The 15,747-nt window shown below is 40.0% G+C and overlaps 1 long non-coding RNA gene across 1 annotated transcript in view; it reads right to left on the bottom strand.

Annotated features, from left to right (window-relative positions):
- Positions 1 to 457: 457 nt before the first annotated feature.
- The window catches only part of LOC144819024 (uncharacterized), an 88,831-nt gene continuing 73,541 nt past the window's right edge, over positions 458 to 15,747 (bottom strand). Inside the window, exons 2-3 of the long non-coding RNA XR_013607200.1 lie at positions 1,017 to 1,074; positions 458 to 799 (exon numbers count right to left, since the gene is read on the bottom strand). This is a non-coding gene — a long non-coding RNA (uncharacterized LOC144819024). The remainder of the gene's footprint in view (positions 800 to 1,016; positions 1,075 to 15,747) is intronic.

Raw genomic sequence — 15,747 nt, 5'->3', positions numbered from 1 at the left:
CTCAACACTTGTAAAAGATCCAACGAAAATGGCAGGCAAATTAATCTTAAGCATCATTCTCTTGCAGGAAGGAACATCTCAAGGATTTCAAGTGGACTGAGCAATTACTCTTAAAGCAGAGAGATTGCTCAGTCCACTATTCCAGTATTGAACAAAGGAGAAAGTATGGTATGTTTTAGGGTTTGTGCAAGGAGCATAGCTCAGCCTCAAGCTGCGTTATAATAACATATGTGTAATCACTGTGGAAATAGTTGTTAAGATTACCTTTGTTCATTATTAATATGCAGAAGGTTTGTAAGGCTTTATTATCTGTGCTAAAAGCCTAGTGGATAATTGTATTTGCTTGTGCTTGTTTTAATCTTGTCCCCATCATGAGCATTAGAATCGTGTTACTAGCATTACACTTGCCAGTGCTTGTTTCTACTATGAGAATCAAGGGGCATCCGCTTAAGCTCACATTGTCAAGCCAAGAAATAATTTTCATAAACTGCACGTGTCTGCTTAAAGCAGTTGAGACATGTGCACCATGTTTTTTTTCCTTCCCTCTCCAACCGAGGAACCCCACCCTTCAGGACTTCTATAAAAACCCTCGACCCTCAATTACACGCGTTGAATTCCGGAGTCGTCCCATTCTTCCTGCAGCAAGAGGATAGCTACTTCGGTTTTCCATTTCCAGCTGGTTTCCAATGCGACATCAACGCACTGATCCGTCCTTCCTGTCCCGATCCCTTTCTGCTCCGTCCTGGCGACATCAACGCGCTGATCCGTCCTTCCAGTCCCGAACCCTTCCTGCTTCATCCTGAAACAAAAACCAAAAGAAATAGTCAAGTAAAATTATTGCAAAATCAAAGGAAGTAAGTCATTTATGAACCTCATTTTATTATTACTATAGTTTGGAGTCAATGCGCATTGTTATCCAGAAGTAATTCAAGGGTTTTAAAGACAAGACGCTGTCATTGTTAGCGCGTATGGACAAAAAACGATCTTGAGAGTAAAACAATTTTACAAATACTCACCTTGGAATTTTGGATCTATTTTCAAGAACTTTGATGCAACGAAGGGCAACAGCTGTGCCTATTAAGGAAGAGAGAGCAATAATTACAAACTTTTCAAGACTTATGTTTTTTTTAAGAGACAATGCATATTATTACTAGTAAGTTAGGGACCAGCAGCACATAATGTCATGAACTAAGATTGGCACATATAGTGATTATTATTATTTTGTTGTTTTTTCCTGCAGATATTAGTCAGAATATAATTTAAGCTGCATTCTTTAGCGAATACTGTTCTGGTGAAAGAATAACCAGAAGTATTGAAAGGTATTTTCTTATTTAATAGAGTTTAATAGATAGACGGAATAAGAACAATCTATGAAGAAGAGTTATTGTATTTCATTTGTGTCTTTTAGATAGAAAGCAGTTCACAGATGCAAGAGTACCTGAAACATCAAGTGAAGTGAGAACAGTGGAGTGCTTCTTTCTGTTTATTATTTTGTCCCATTTCCCCCCTTCCCCTGGAGATCTATTCTTGTCAGACTACGTTGTGAATTCATTCGGGCGGGAATAGATTTATATAGATATATAAATATAGATATATAGATTTAATAGATAGGGGCAGAAGAGAAATATTGTCACATCTCTCAAGTTGAACCGCCTGGATTTCAGGTGAGGGAAGGTTTAACAGTATGGGTGCTGAAATGGAGAAGGCTGACATAAAGTCAAACTGTAGACAACTGCCAGTTCAATCTTATAGCTTTCAATTGCTAGGACAATATTACATTGACAAAGTGATGCATATGGGATGTTCTGTGGCTGTGCAGTGTTTGAGAGATCCAGCACATTTGTGGAGTGGTGGGGCAAGTGTCTGGATCTTGGCAGGTGCTACACTACTTGGATGATTTCTTGATAATGGGTTGATCAGTGGAGAAGGACAAGTGTGGTAGAATGATAAATATATTAGAGTGGATGGTAGTTGTGGATGTAGTTCCTATATAGAATGATGAAAATACTAGAGTGGATGGTAGATGTCGTGTAGTTCCTATAAAGCTATATAGGATCTGCACGTTTACACATCATACACTGTGGGATTGGTGTCCAGACTGATTCTAGAGACCACCACTGGGTATCTTTTCCTGTATACCAGCTAGCTTACAGTACCACTAAAAACTCCTCTTACCAAGGAGAGAATAGTTCTTGGCAACTATCGAACATGACAACCTATCCCCTCAGGGATCTTGGAAACAGTACAGTACTTTCCGCTCAGTCACTCGTGCTCACTTTGTCTCAGAGAGAAACACAGAATAAACGGTGGGATCATTTTTCAATAAGCATTTATTAAACCAGCGTCATTTTAGTGTAAAATAGGTGTACTGAAACAACCATTAGACAGAAACAGATATAAATGATTATCACCACCAATAGGGTAAATATATGGTAGATTCCCACCATAGTGCTAAAACAATGAATACAGGCAGGTATAAAATACATGACAATAATATGTGTACTGCTACGATGCAACCCTAACTAGATGTACCTATGTGTACCTAGCATGTATATAGCTGTAGGGCCAAGAATCGCCCTAGGCAGAAGCCAACCCCATTACCTGAATTGAGAGAATGTGGGACCCTGTCTTGATCTCGAAATGGACACCCCGCAAAGGATGTCAGACCACTGCGAGCTGAAGTGTCTGCATGCAGGGACCTCAGCGTCTCACACCAGTGTGTCAGCATGGAAGTCTTTTTCTCCTCTGCCTGCCCTGACAAGGATATGGTATATATATACCCAAAAGGTACCCTCAAGGGATTCTACCTTACTGTGTCATGTGGGCTAAGGAAGATGGAAGAGATGATCCTTATACACAGTTATTATGCAGAAGATTGTAATCCTGCTGTGAGTCTGAGAATCCTCATGCATAATTAATGAGGCTAGTTTTCGGGGAAAACCACACAACATTTATGCAGTGCTTAACTAGGCAAAAGGACAATACCGAAACCCGTTATGTAGTGCAATGGTACAGTAAATGTAGGTGAAGGGTTAGGTGACTACTCAAGCGTATATTGGTGTACCCTACGAAACATAACAGTTTGGCATACTACTAGTCCCAGATATGACTGAGGGCCTGTTCACCTGATTGACATTTCTGGGTATTGAATTAGCCTCAGTTGCAATGGTGTCATGATTGCCTGACGACAAGCTTGAATACAGTGACAGTATTATTGAAGGAGGTGACTGGAAAGAAAAAATGTGAGTTGAGAAACTTGAGCAGGTGAGTTTAAGGCCAGAATTTAAGACAAACGTAAGACAAAAGCCTCACTTAAGTTTAACTTAAGTTAGGATATTGTCTTAAGACCAAAACTTAAGACAAACTTAAGACAAAATCCTAACTTTACTACTCCAAAATGCCTTTTGTGAATACCGAAAGTCGTAAAGTTAGGATTTTGTCTCAGATTACTTTTGTGAATTGGGCCCTTTATTATTACCCCCCCCCGTGCTGCCCCATCACTTTTTATTATCATCAGCCGCCACTGGTGTATGGTAGTTTTTTGGTGACTTTGTGGTCCTCCAGGTGCCCTATGATGAGCTTGCCCTCAAGGGGACTAAATTCATTTAAGTCCAATATAGAGTTTATGTAAGGGGTCGGCGCAAGGCGGATCTGAAGATACCTATAGAATTGTCTTCGATGTATTTGAATTCCACCTGGAGAGCCTGAAAGAATGTAAGAATTGTGCCCTGCATGATGTCCCCCAAAGTGGAGGTCCCAATGAGATCCCACTTCTGGAATCCTGACAGCTTGAACACCTGTGGAAGCAAGTTACCACACCATATTGGAGTCTGCTCTGTCAATCTGCCCTATCATTTAATTCTGTGAAGTGTTGAATGCCATAATTTAATTATAGTTTTTGTCGCCAGGAGAAGGTTAGTATTTCTTCTTACACCACTAGTCAGGTAGTACCCATTGCCCATTTGTCTAGTGCATATGCCGAGTACCCATTACCCATTTGTCTAGTGCATATGCTGGGTCACCCGGTGTATCATACCACCAGTTGTTTCTAATTAGGAGATGAGCCACTAGATAATAGGATTCAACATCTGCTGCTGTAATGACCCCACAGTTGGTGGAATAGAAACATTTGATGAGAGCAACGGGAGGGGTAACCTTTCCCACAGGAAGGCATTAAGGATGGAATTCAGTTTATGAAACCACTGTTGTGGGGAAATTCTGTTGTTGATAAAGGATTTTGGGCAGGGAGACCATTTTAAAGATCGCCAACTGCCCCTCGAGGGACAGCAAGAGCACCAACCAGATTTTTATATCTTCTTTGAGGTGAGTGAGTACCAGCTAAAAAATGGCACTTCAAGCCAGTGCCACATCAGGGGACAGATAAATACACAAATATTTAAAGCCATTGGTTGCTAGTCGCATTTCCAATGCTCATCTCACATCAAGAGGCCCATAGTCCTTAGCATACACTTTAGACTTTGATGTGTTAATGTTTAGGCCCAAGGTTTTTCCAAATATGGGCATGAGCTGCAGCAATCTTGGACCCATTGGGTCTGGTGACGTAAGAAAGAAGACTTATTACACCTAGCACATATATGGCTCCCATCAGCCACAAGACACTAGACCTATTCGAACAAATGGTGAAACAGGACCTAAACAAGATTAACTATCGGAGAAGAACGAAAATTACCAATCTCACACGAAAAGAATATGCTATTCTTCAAGCGATAGCTAATGATTCAAGTATCATTTGTCAAAAAGCAGACAAAGGTGGAGCTCTGGTCGTGATGAATAAAGATTACTACAATTCACAGGCTTCATTGCACCTAGAGGATGATAACACATATATGGAACTTAACTCAAATCCCACCAAAGAAATCCAAGCTACACTCCAAACAATCATACAAGATGCTATGGCTAAAGGTTGTATAGATGACAAAATAAAGAAATATTTGACAACAGACCATCCTAAAGTACCAGTCTTTTATCTGACTCCTAAAGTTCACAAAGACCCGATTAAACCTCCATGTCGTCCAATCGTTTCCACGTGTGGAAGTATTCATGAACCGGTGGGCAAGCTCATTGACAAGTATCTCCAACCATATGTTGTCACAATGGATTCTTATGTTAAGGATACAACAGATTTTTTGATTAAACTGCATAAAGTAAACTTGACTGAGGATGAAGAAATTACTATGTGTACCATAGATGTTCAAGCCCTCTATACTTCAATACCGCACGATATGGGAATAGAAGCTACAGAAGAAGCGTTGCTTCACATGGACTATGAAGAATCCATAAAAGTGTTTCTATTGGAGCTACTAACTTTCACATTAATGCAGTTATTTTAGATGGCAAGATCAATGGTATCTCCAAAAATCTGGTACAGCTATGGGAAATCCAGCAGCGCCTTCATATGCTAATATATTCATGCATAAATATGAGAATACCCACATCTTTCAGAAGGATCAATGGAAACAACACTTGCGTCTATATTTGAGATTTATTGATGACATTTTTATACTTTGGAACGGTACAAAGGAAAACCTAATGTTTAACATTCAACAACTCAATGAAGTGGACAGACGAATACAATTCACATATGAGATTCATGACAATTGTATTAACTATCTGGATGTGAAAGTGATTAAAAAGACAGGTAATAAAATGGAAACCACACTTCACACAAAACCCACAGATCGAAATAATCTGTTATTGTATCAGAGCTTTCATCCATCTCCACTCAAACAACACTTGCCCTATTCACAGCTTTTACGTGTAAAGCGTATTGCCTCAGACCCAGAGGAAGCATTGACGCAATCCAAAATCATGTTGAATACATTCAAAAAAAGAGGATACCCAGACACAGTGCTAAATTCTGCCATGGAGAGGGCTCAATTGAAAACTAGAGAGTCCTTATTAACAACATCTACAACTAAAAAAGCAACCAAAATAACATGTGTAAGCAAATTCTCTCATGTGAGTCCAACATTTAAAAAGATCATTAAAAAACATTGGCGAATATTGCAGACAGAACCAGATTTCAACAACATTTTTGTCGATGAACCACTTTTTGCATATACCAGAGCCAAAAATTTGGGAGAAATCATCAAACATCCTAAAGTTCCAAAAGTGGTTGTTAAATACAAAGGCACCAACCCGTGCAGAAATTGCAGCAACTGCCACAACATAATGGAAGGCAACACCATAACGCATCCTATGAGAGGCAATAAAATCAAATTACAGGTAACTGCAACTTGTGACACCAAAAATGTCATATATATGATAAAGTGCCCATGCGGGAAGGCGTACATTGGACAGACGGAACGCAAATTCAAGGTAAGGCTCACAGAGCATAAAAGTAACATTCGTACGAGAGTGTTGAAATCAGCAGTAGCCACCCATTTCATTGAACACAATCATCAAATCAGCCAGATCAAGGCTTGCATTTTAGAAGTTGTGGAAAAAAGTGAAGAAAGAGACAATAAAAAAACTCTCTTGAAACGAGAGAATCACTGGATTTATCATTTACAAACATTGAGCCCGAATGGGATTAACGAACGAACAGAATTTAGCTGTTACCTATAACCACAGACTATTGAATTGTGTGCTGTGCAATCGTCATCAACATCGTTGTATCATTGGTTTAATTATATATCAATATTGTATTATTGGATTATTGCCATGATGGACAATCACTCTTGTGCGATTCTATATACCCACATTTGTTTTACTCCTCGTATCTACTATGTCGATAAAGTTTGTTGATCACTCACGCATAAACACTATTTGCCATAAGCCTCGGCCCCTTTAAGAAATTGCGCGCGTAACAAAGGTTTAAATCACACCCTCTAGACGTCAGACGCCAACTTTCCTCACACCGAAGGAAATACACATCGCGGCGCCCGAGCTGATACATACATTTGGTAAGCAACCTAGACGGAGCATTTTGAACTCTGCGCGTAATTTGGGTAGATATGCGAGACATTCGCCTTAAAGTGATTAGAACTTGTCTAGAACGGAGGTTTAACATATTTTGAGACGTGCGAATTAGAGTACCCCGCGAACCACAACTAGATAAATGTCGATATAGGTTCATTTGTTTTAGCGTATATTTGCATTCATATTTGCTTTCATTGAACGTGTATATATTGATGTGATATAAGTCATTTAAAATATGTGATCCATGAACATTTTACAATATAGTGATGAGTATATTATCTGCTTCACAGACTTCCCCGATGAAGGCCAGTGGGCCGAAATGCATTGGAAGAGATAAATGTTTTGGATATATGAAAAATGGATTGGTTTAACGCCTAATGGACAGTGAATAATATCCAACTAATGAATTGATATTAATAGTATGAATAAAATACTTACGATATCGAGAAGCGTATTGGAAAAAAATTTTGTTTGAAAAACCATACTCCACAAATTTTAAACTGGTGGTCCCAGCAAATATTTGCCAGTGCCTTAGGAGACACTAACACATGCCGTGTTAGTGCAATCTAGAGTTTATGTTTATACTCCTGAGCGGGGAGTGTTCCTTATGAGCACGGTATACGCCTTAAACTTTCAATTAACCATAAACGCAGTGCACGGACACCATCCACAGTTGTAAGAAAGAAGAGAACATCTTTGGCATATAGCAGAATTCTATCTTTCAACCTGTACCCTCATTCAAAGACCCTCACCTGCGCCTCCATCCTCACCCACAACTCTAGCGGCTCCATGACAAGAGCAAACAGCTGGTGCGACAGGAGGTAACCCTTCTGCGTCCCCTGCTGTATAGGGAAGATATCTTACCAAGCCCACGCCACCCTCATCGACGCAGTCAAGTCAGTGTACAACAATGGAAGATGTGAAGTAAACCACAGGCCAAAATTGAGGCACTGGAAAAAGGACGAATAGGTACTCCCAGCTCAACAATCCTAAAGCTCTCATAAGGATTAAGGAGTTGATCAGAGGCCTAGAAGGTCCTATAATATTAGGAGGTGATTTTAACTTTATTCAAGATTTAAAAAGGAACACCTCTAATAAAGCAAAAAAACACTAAAGCCTAGGACAAAAAAAGTATTGAATTCTATGAAACATGATTATCATCTAATAGACCCGTGGCGCGAGGCACATTAAGGCGATACCCAATATACTCGCAACTCCCACCAATTTCAGACAGTTTCCAGTATTGATTTGTTTCTTATCCTTCGTTATGTTAATTGTCTAAACGCGGAAATCAGGGCTAATTCATTCTCAGATCACTCATTGGTTATAATTGACAGGAAAATAGAAGCTGAAAGGCAGGGGAGATCCAGGTGGCAGATGGATCAGCTCCTCCTTTTGAACCCCAAATGGGTAGAGGATATGAAGGAATGGATTAAGACATTCTTTTAGGAGAATAAGGGTACAGCAGCTCTCTCCTCGGTTTGGGGGGCGTTTAAGGCTATATTGCGGGGCCAGAGGATGGCTTTCTTGGCTTCGCAATCTAAGATACGGATGCAGAAAATAACTAAACTGCAACACACTGTTGACACTCTTTAATACAGAGGACTAGTGGCAGGGGACAGCGTTTGGAAGTGGAGGAACAATTAACTAAAGCTAAGCAGGAGCTCAGAGAATTTATTATTCTCAAAGAAATAACTAGTTCTCGGACGTATCAGCAGTGTGTATATGAGGAGAGCCAGATGGTGGGGAAACTTTTCACCTGGTCAAGCAGAGTATATCAGGAGGCCAGGTTAGTTAAAGAATTGGTAGATCCAGAGTCAGGGGTATTGACTACTGCTAGGGAAAAAAATTGCAAAAATCTTTTTGGACCACTATTATAAACTATATGCAACCAAATATATGGTCTCAAAGGAGGCGATAAGTCAATATTTTGATGGCATTAATCTTCTGCAGCTGACAAACGAACAGTCAGATGAAATAAGTGCCGAAATTACCCTAACTGAAATTAAGAGTGCCCTCACCTCAATGATGTGTGGAAAAACCTCGGGAAATGATTGCCTATCAATAAAGTTTTATAAGATATTTTCAGAGGAATTAACAACCTTTTTGGTAGAGCTTTTTAATTTTGTGAGAGAGGGAGGGGAGGTTCCATCTACTTTTAATAAATCTACTATAGTTAGTTTTGTTAAAAAGGATAAGAGCCCTAAAAATTTCAACTCATATAGACCGATTAGTTTGTTGAATGTTGACTTAGACATGTTAATGAAAATTTGGGCAAATCGATTTTCTCCAATAGCACAGAAGGTAATACATATAGACCAGATGGGATATGTCTCAGGAAGATACATGTCATCTAACACTTGGTTTTTAGCTCAAGCGCTTGATTTTTTTAACTCCAACAAACTGCCTGTCTTAATTATAATGGTTGATGTTGAAAAAGCATTTGTTCTAGTTAATTGGACGCTCTCTTTGCTGTTCTTAGAAGGGTGGGATTCCAAATACAAATAACACAAATGTTGGGAAATTTAAATCAAGGGGCCCAGGCTCAAGTCTTTATAAACTCTCGGCTAGCAGGAAAGGGGGACATAAGGCGAGAAACTCGCCAGGGATCTCCTTTATCCCCCGCTTTGTTTGCATTTTTTGTAGAACCACTTGCTGCTAAGATTAGGACTAATCTGCAGGTAAAAGCACCTCTGGAGGGGATGACCAAATTAAAACTGTATGCAGATGATAACATTCTGTACCTTAGGCCAGAGGAACATAACATCAAGACAACACTGACAGAATTCATGCAGTTTGAATCTATTGGAGGATATAAAATGAATCAAAATAAAAATAAAATCCTGCTACTTAATACAGATAGTCAAATCCTTCCAAACTTTTTGCAACAGCAAGCCCAATTTCCAGACCCTATTAGGTATCTAGGGATATATGTTACAAATAGATATGAGAACTTTTAAAACTGAATTACTAAGAAATGGCTACAAAGATTTGGAATGTATTAGATAGATGGACTCTTCTCCCACTTACATTAATCAGCAGGGTAGCCCTTATAAAAATGTCCATTTTACCTTTATTCATATTCATATTTTCAAATGTACTGATAAAAATTTATATTTCGTATTTTAAGGAGCTGGAAGTTATGTTTAGTCAATTTAATTGGAAGAAAAAGGCACCAAGAGTAAGACTTCCAGTACTTCAACTCGACATTAGTCAAGGGGGGTTGGCACTCCCCCAGGTGCAAACTTATTATGAAGCTACTTTTGTGGATATAATAGCTTGAATGTTAATGGCAAGGGATCATTAATTAGTTTTTTGTGGATAAGATGGTGCAGGAAGTAGAATCTCAGATTCCAGATTTTATCAAAAACCGCTAAACTCCATAAAAAAACTTGATGTAAGACATTGCAGGAATTTGGGGTTAGAATATGGTAATTTTATCATCTGACGGAACAAACAGCGGGGTATGCGTATCTGAAGCTTACGGAATGTAAAATGCGGGGCTGACATATGAAGAATAGTGAGATAAACTTTTGGGAAAGCAATGGTTTTAGGGAACTCGGCCACTTCATAGTAGGGGGGAGATGTTTAAAATGGCACAAGTCCCAGGCTAGATGTGAAACGAGCTGTACGCTGTTTTTTCAGGGTTGTCTCAGGTTATCCAATTTTTGAAAAAATTTTGCTCTACAGTGAGCTCTGTCCCAGTGCCCCTATTAACAGCTCCTTATAGAGCCAAGTTAAGGGGGGTTGGAAACTGGTATAGACTTTTGCAGAATCAAAAGGAAAGCTCTTTAGTAATAAGCATTTTAGACAAAATCTCCCAAGAAACACAGTACACTTTTTCAGAACTAGAATGACAGGAGATTTCGTTGCATGGCAATAAAGCACTGAGAGCCACACATTTTAAAAGAATGGCATTCTTATCCCGCTGGGTGTCTTATTAAACTCCAAGAGCCTTACATAAGATGTACTCAGAAATAGATGACAAGTGCTTTCGTTGCCAGCAAATGGGTCAGAGGGTGTTAGCTTCATATTTTCTTTACATGGCCACTTTTAACCCAGTTCTAGGAGGAAGTGTTTTCCGTCCTTAATGAGGGCTTACAGAGAAAATTTAAACCGGAGGCGGGGATAACATTGTTTGGGATTGTAAGGCAGGACTCAAACGCACCAATCTCCAAAGGGGAGAAAGCATTTATAGCGATTTCCTCTTTAATGGCACGTCTTTGATCCTTCAGAATTGGAGGGCAACTAAAATCCCAGAATACTTAAATTGGCATAAAAAAATGTTACGTACTAAAACTTTTGAGGAAGCTTATGCTAAAAGGGTAGGGGCTATTCAAAAATTCTCAGCAATTTGGAAGTATACGGATAAAGCAGAAAGTAAAATGTATAGCACTTTAGACTGATGCGGGTTGGTCAACTTTTGCTTTGTATATAAAATGTACTGCCTTGGGAAAGGAGGAAAAAAATGTATGGATCATTAAAGAAGAGAGGACTCAAAAAGTTATTTAATGGATGTTATCTGCAGTGATGAAATTAATGGCGTTATTATGTAAAAGCTGCTATGCACCGCACTTTAGTTTGTGTATTTTGGAAATGCGGGAGGTTTGCGCCTTTAGAAAGCTGAATTTATGTGTCTAATCATCGCAAAGCTGTTCTGCACTGCATTTTATTATCTGCATTATATATCTGCGTTGGGTTTGTGCCTGTATAGGATGAAGTTGCGGGAATTGATCGAGTCCAGGCACAAGTTAAGAAGAAGTATGTAATTTTTTAAGTTATTAACAGCTATATTTATTGTGAATGTTTTGCCTTCTCTGTTACAATTCTGCTCAATAATTATTAATTTTTTTAAACCCAATTTAATGAACACTGAACTCCCCCCAACCCATACTTCGAAAACTGGAAGGATCTGTTACGGAACGGTCATCGTAGGCCCCAATGGTGGATTTGCCCAGACCTGTCTCAATGAATCCCCTCACCCAACATTAGCAAACTTGAAGGAGGGGTGAGTACACTTATTTGCAGTGTTGCATGGCCACCGATAGTACCACAATGTAATAGTGATGAAGAAACAACTTCCACAATCCACGATGCGATGATGACGGAGTAATTGAGGGCAAAAAATTCTCCCAATGGAATAATAGTTACCAACATCCCACGTATCTTCTTGGAGGACGCCACATTTGAGGAAGAATGGCCCTTGGTAGCATGGAAATGCACTAAGGATTGTATGGTCCTTTTAATTAAGACTGCTAAACGGTTATCTGATGACATTATCGTAAGGATAACAGTTGCTGAAGGTGCCCCAAAAAGCTAGTATTTTAATTTTGGCTTTTAAAAACAAGCTGGCAGAAATAAACAGTGAAATTACTGAACAATTGTATTTTCTCATGAAACAAAAAATACCTAAACTTCAAAAAGATATTAAGAAGTTTAGTAAAGAAAATGTTTACCCCGACATTAAAGAGGACTCCCAACTGACAGGTGACGACAAATCGCCGGATGAAAATCAGCCCTCCAGAAGGAGAAACTCCTCCAATAGCGACAAAAGAAGCTCAGATAGCTGGTGGAGCAAAGAAGGAAGAAGAGGTCCCCCACCAGCTATGTTCTGATAAGGAAAGACCCCATTCCAAGGGTCTCCCATTTGACAGTATCCCATGTTCCACAAGATCCACAACAGCCCTTACCGTCTTATAACTTCTCTTTTTTAGGCAGAGGTTGGGGCAGACAAAGAAGAAGAAGAGCGGGCCAACATCAGAAACGAGTTCGGTGGCAGGCCCCACCGCCGCCTCTCCCATGCAACTTAGGTGCCACACAGGGAAGAAAAACTCTTAGTTAATCTGTCTTCCAGAATCCTCACAGAAACAAAAAAAGCCTTAAGAAAAGGATTGGGTTTTGTACACATGCCTCAAAGGGACAATTTCCGAACAAATTGTGAACTGCACAATTTCTTCCGCAAAATACGACTCAAAGCCTTTTTTGCGGGTAAACCAGAACAAGAAACATCAGACTCAGGTGTACGTAATCCCTCAACATTTACCCCCAACTCAAGTATCACATCTTACCAAACACAGAGTCTAGAGTCATTCAATATCTGGCCAATTACATGACCTTCAATGTAAAGCAGGCAGATAAAGGGGGTGCCATTGTGATCATGTCTACTACAGACTGCAAACAGAATGCCTTCGCCAGCTGTCATATCAACAGTACTATAAACCAATTGTAGAAAACACCACCAATCATCTTCTGACCCACATCATCAGCATTGTCACCTCAGCCTGAAGTCAAGGGCGGGTGTCCAAAAATTAGGCAGATTTCCAGCTGAATAAGAAAACAAAAATCCCCAACTTCTCCACCCTTCCCAAAATCCATAAAAGTGTTTTGCTCCCCCCCACCCCCACGTCCCAGAAGCTCCATCATCTCTGGGATAGGTTCTTTACTAGAACCACTTTCATAGTTCGGTGATCATATCTTAAAACCATTGGCCCAAAAGACACCTTCCTTTGTACAGGACACAAGGGACATTTTGAACCTAATAGAGTTTACTACCAATGCAGACCACACATTGACCTTCTAGTCACTCTCGATGTGGAGGTCTTGTATACTAACATCCCACAGGGAGCTACCATTGATGATGCAAATTTGGCAGAGGGTGAGCATCGGCCCAGATGGCATTGTTTATACCGCATAAGTCCACACATAGGGGCCGATTCCGATCTGGGTCGGAAAGCTCTCCGACCGAGCCGAATACGGAGTGTTTTCCCACCGAGCCGGAGTACTGCAGTCCGACCGAGCGAGCACGATGCGGCCGCATGCTGCCGGACTCGGTTCGGTCAGATTCCCATAGGATTCAATGGGAGCAGGTCATACGATGCCTACATGGGCTCCCATTGACTGAATGGGCACGTCTCATACCAGGCCCCACCCTACAGTAGGTACGGGTCTGTGCCATCCGCATCGTATATGCCTGTGTTGGGGAGGTGCCCGAGTCATAGGGCTGCAGGTGACAGGCGGTCCAACGCGGACCCCCAAAGGCAACTTCCCAGACGTGTTGTGAGCCGGACACTCCGGCTCGCACAGGCTGTCCGATGCGTGCATCGTACTGGCTCGGTCATAAATCGCATTCATTGCATGCCACGGTTAGCTTACAGCCAAGACGCACGGAGCGGTTCGGACCCGGAAATCACCTGGTCGGTGAATTTCACGTAGCTTGTACAGCTGTATGAGTCGGGCGGAAAACACGCGTACAGCTCGTAGTTTTTCCGGCCGGATCGTGTTCGGTGCCCCTCCGACCCGGATTGGAATCACCCCATAGTCTGAGTTCGCCTGAAGATTTAATTGAAATAACAATCAGAGAAACCCATGGGGAAGACTCAATGGGTTCAATGATGCTTTTTTCGCACAAGTCTTTAAGCATGTCTTTTAGCTTATTCCTGTAGGAAAGAAGTACATTTGTTACTTTGTGACGGACAGGTACAACATTGTCATGTAACTTAATAACATCCTCAAAACCTTGGTACTCCCCTAATTTTCCACTAAATACGCTGGGAAATCGTTCAACTAATTCATTAATTCAACTTGGGTTTACTTGGTGAGAAGTTTTATGGGAATTAATAGCAAAAACAGGAGGGTCAACTCTAGGATCAAGTCTAATGCCAAACTGTTCTTGATGTGGCCATCCTAAAAGAGATTGTCCTGATTTGGCAACATAAATTTTACTAAATGTGTGACGTCCTGAGAAAACTAAATGAGCCCAAAAACCCCCCACTAAATCAATATTGTGTCCTGTGTAACCACCAGGTAACACATCAGGCAAAAGAAGAGCTCTGTTAGGCCACTCGTCATAAAAAAATATCTGAACATATAATGGTGTACCATGCACAGGAATCTACAAGAAATCTTAGTTCAACATCATCTACAGAGATGAAACAAGAAGGAAATTTGGTGAAACCTCCATCTCCACAAACATTAATAACAGTGTTAATTTCATTTTCAAAAGTGTCATAGGGATTATCACAATCATCTGAACTTTGTATGAAATTCACTCTTTTTGGGACTGATTTGCAAACTTTGCTAAAATGACCTTTCTTGTTACATTTGGAACAGATTTTTTTCAATAGCAGGACAAATTTTAGAATTAGCCAGGTGTCCATTACTCCAACATCTGTAGCAAAGTAATTGTAAATTTCTTCTCTCATATTTTGTGTTTCTAAATTTATTGTCGAATTTTGTGGCATTATCATTTCTATAGGGAAATGTTTTCTTTTGTTTATTTATCTCCTTAGTTTCCTTAACAATACTGAATATGTCTCCTTTCTCGTTACCCCTAAGTTCTTTACAAACTTTTCAGAATGTTCTATGAATTTAGCGATGTCAATGGCAGCATTCAAAGACAAATCAGAGGTAGACCATAGCCTCTCTTAGACTTTTTTGTTATTTGTTCTCATTAAAATCTGGTCTCTGAGAACTTGTTCATATGATATCTGCTCAAAATCACATGAAACGGCCAGGGATCTAAGTGCAGATACAAAGTCCTCAATTGACTCTTCGATTACCTGAATAAAAAATAAATCTTTCCATTACAACATTTTTCTTTTTACCAAACCGCAAGTTAAGTTGTGAGGATGCATAATGATAAACATTAATTCTACCAGGATTGAGTAAAACAGGTAATGTTTTAAATTCTTTAAACCCAATGTCCCCATTTTTTTTTTCTTTTTTTTTTTAAAGACGTTTATTATTTTTCCACTATGCAGTACATATAGCTTAGCCTACAACCCTTAGGGCCGGTCGCTACTTGAG

The sequence above is a fragment of the Lissotriton helveticus genome, chromosome 1_1 (assembly GCF_964261635.1).
Source record: "Lissotriton helveticus chromosome 1_1, aLisHel1.1, whole genome shotgun sequence".
NCBI lineage: Eukaryota > Metazoa > Chordata > Amphibia > Caudata > Salamandridae > Lissotriton > Lissotriton helveticus.
This window is presented reverse-complemented; position numbering and strand designations above follow the sequence as displayed.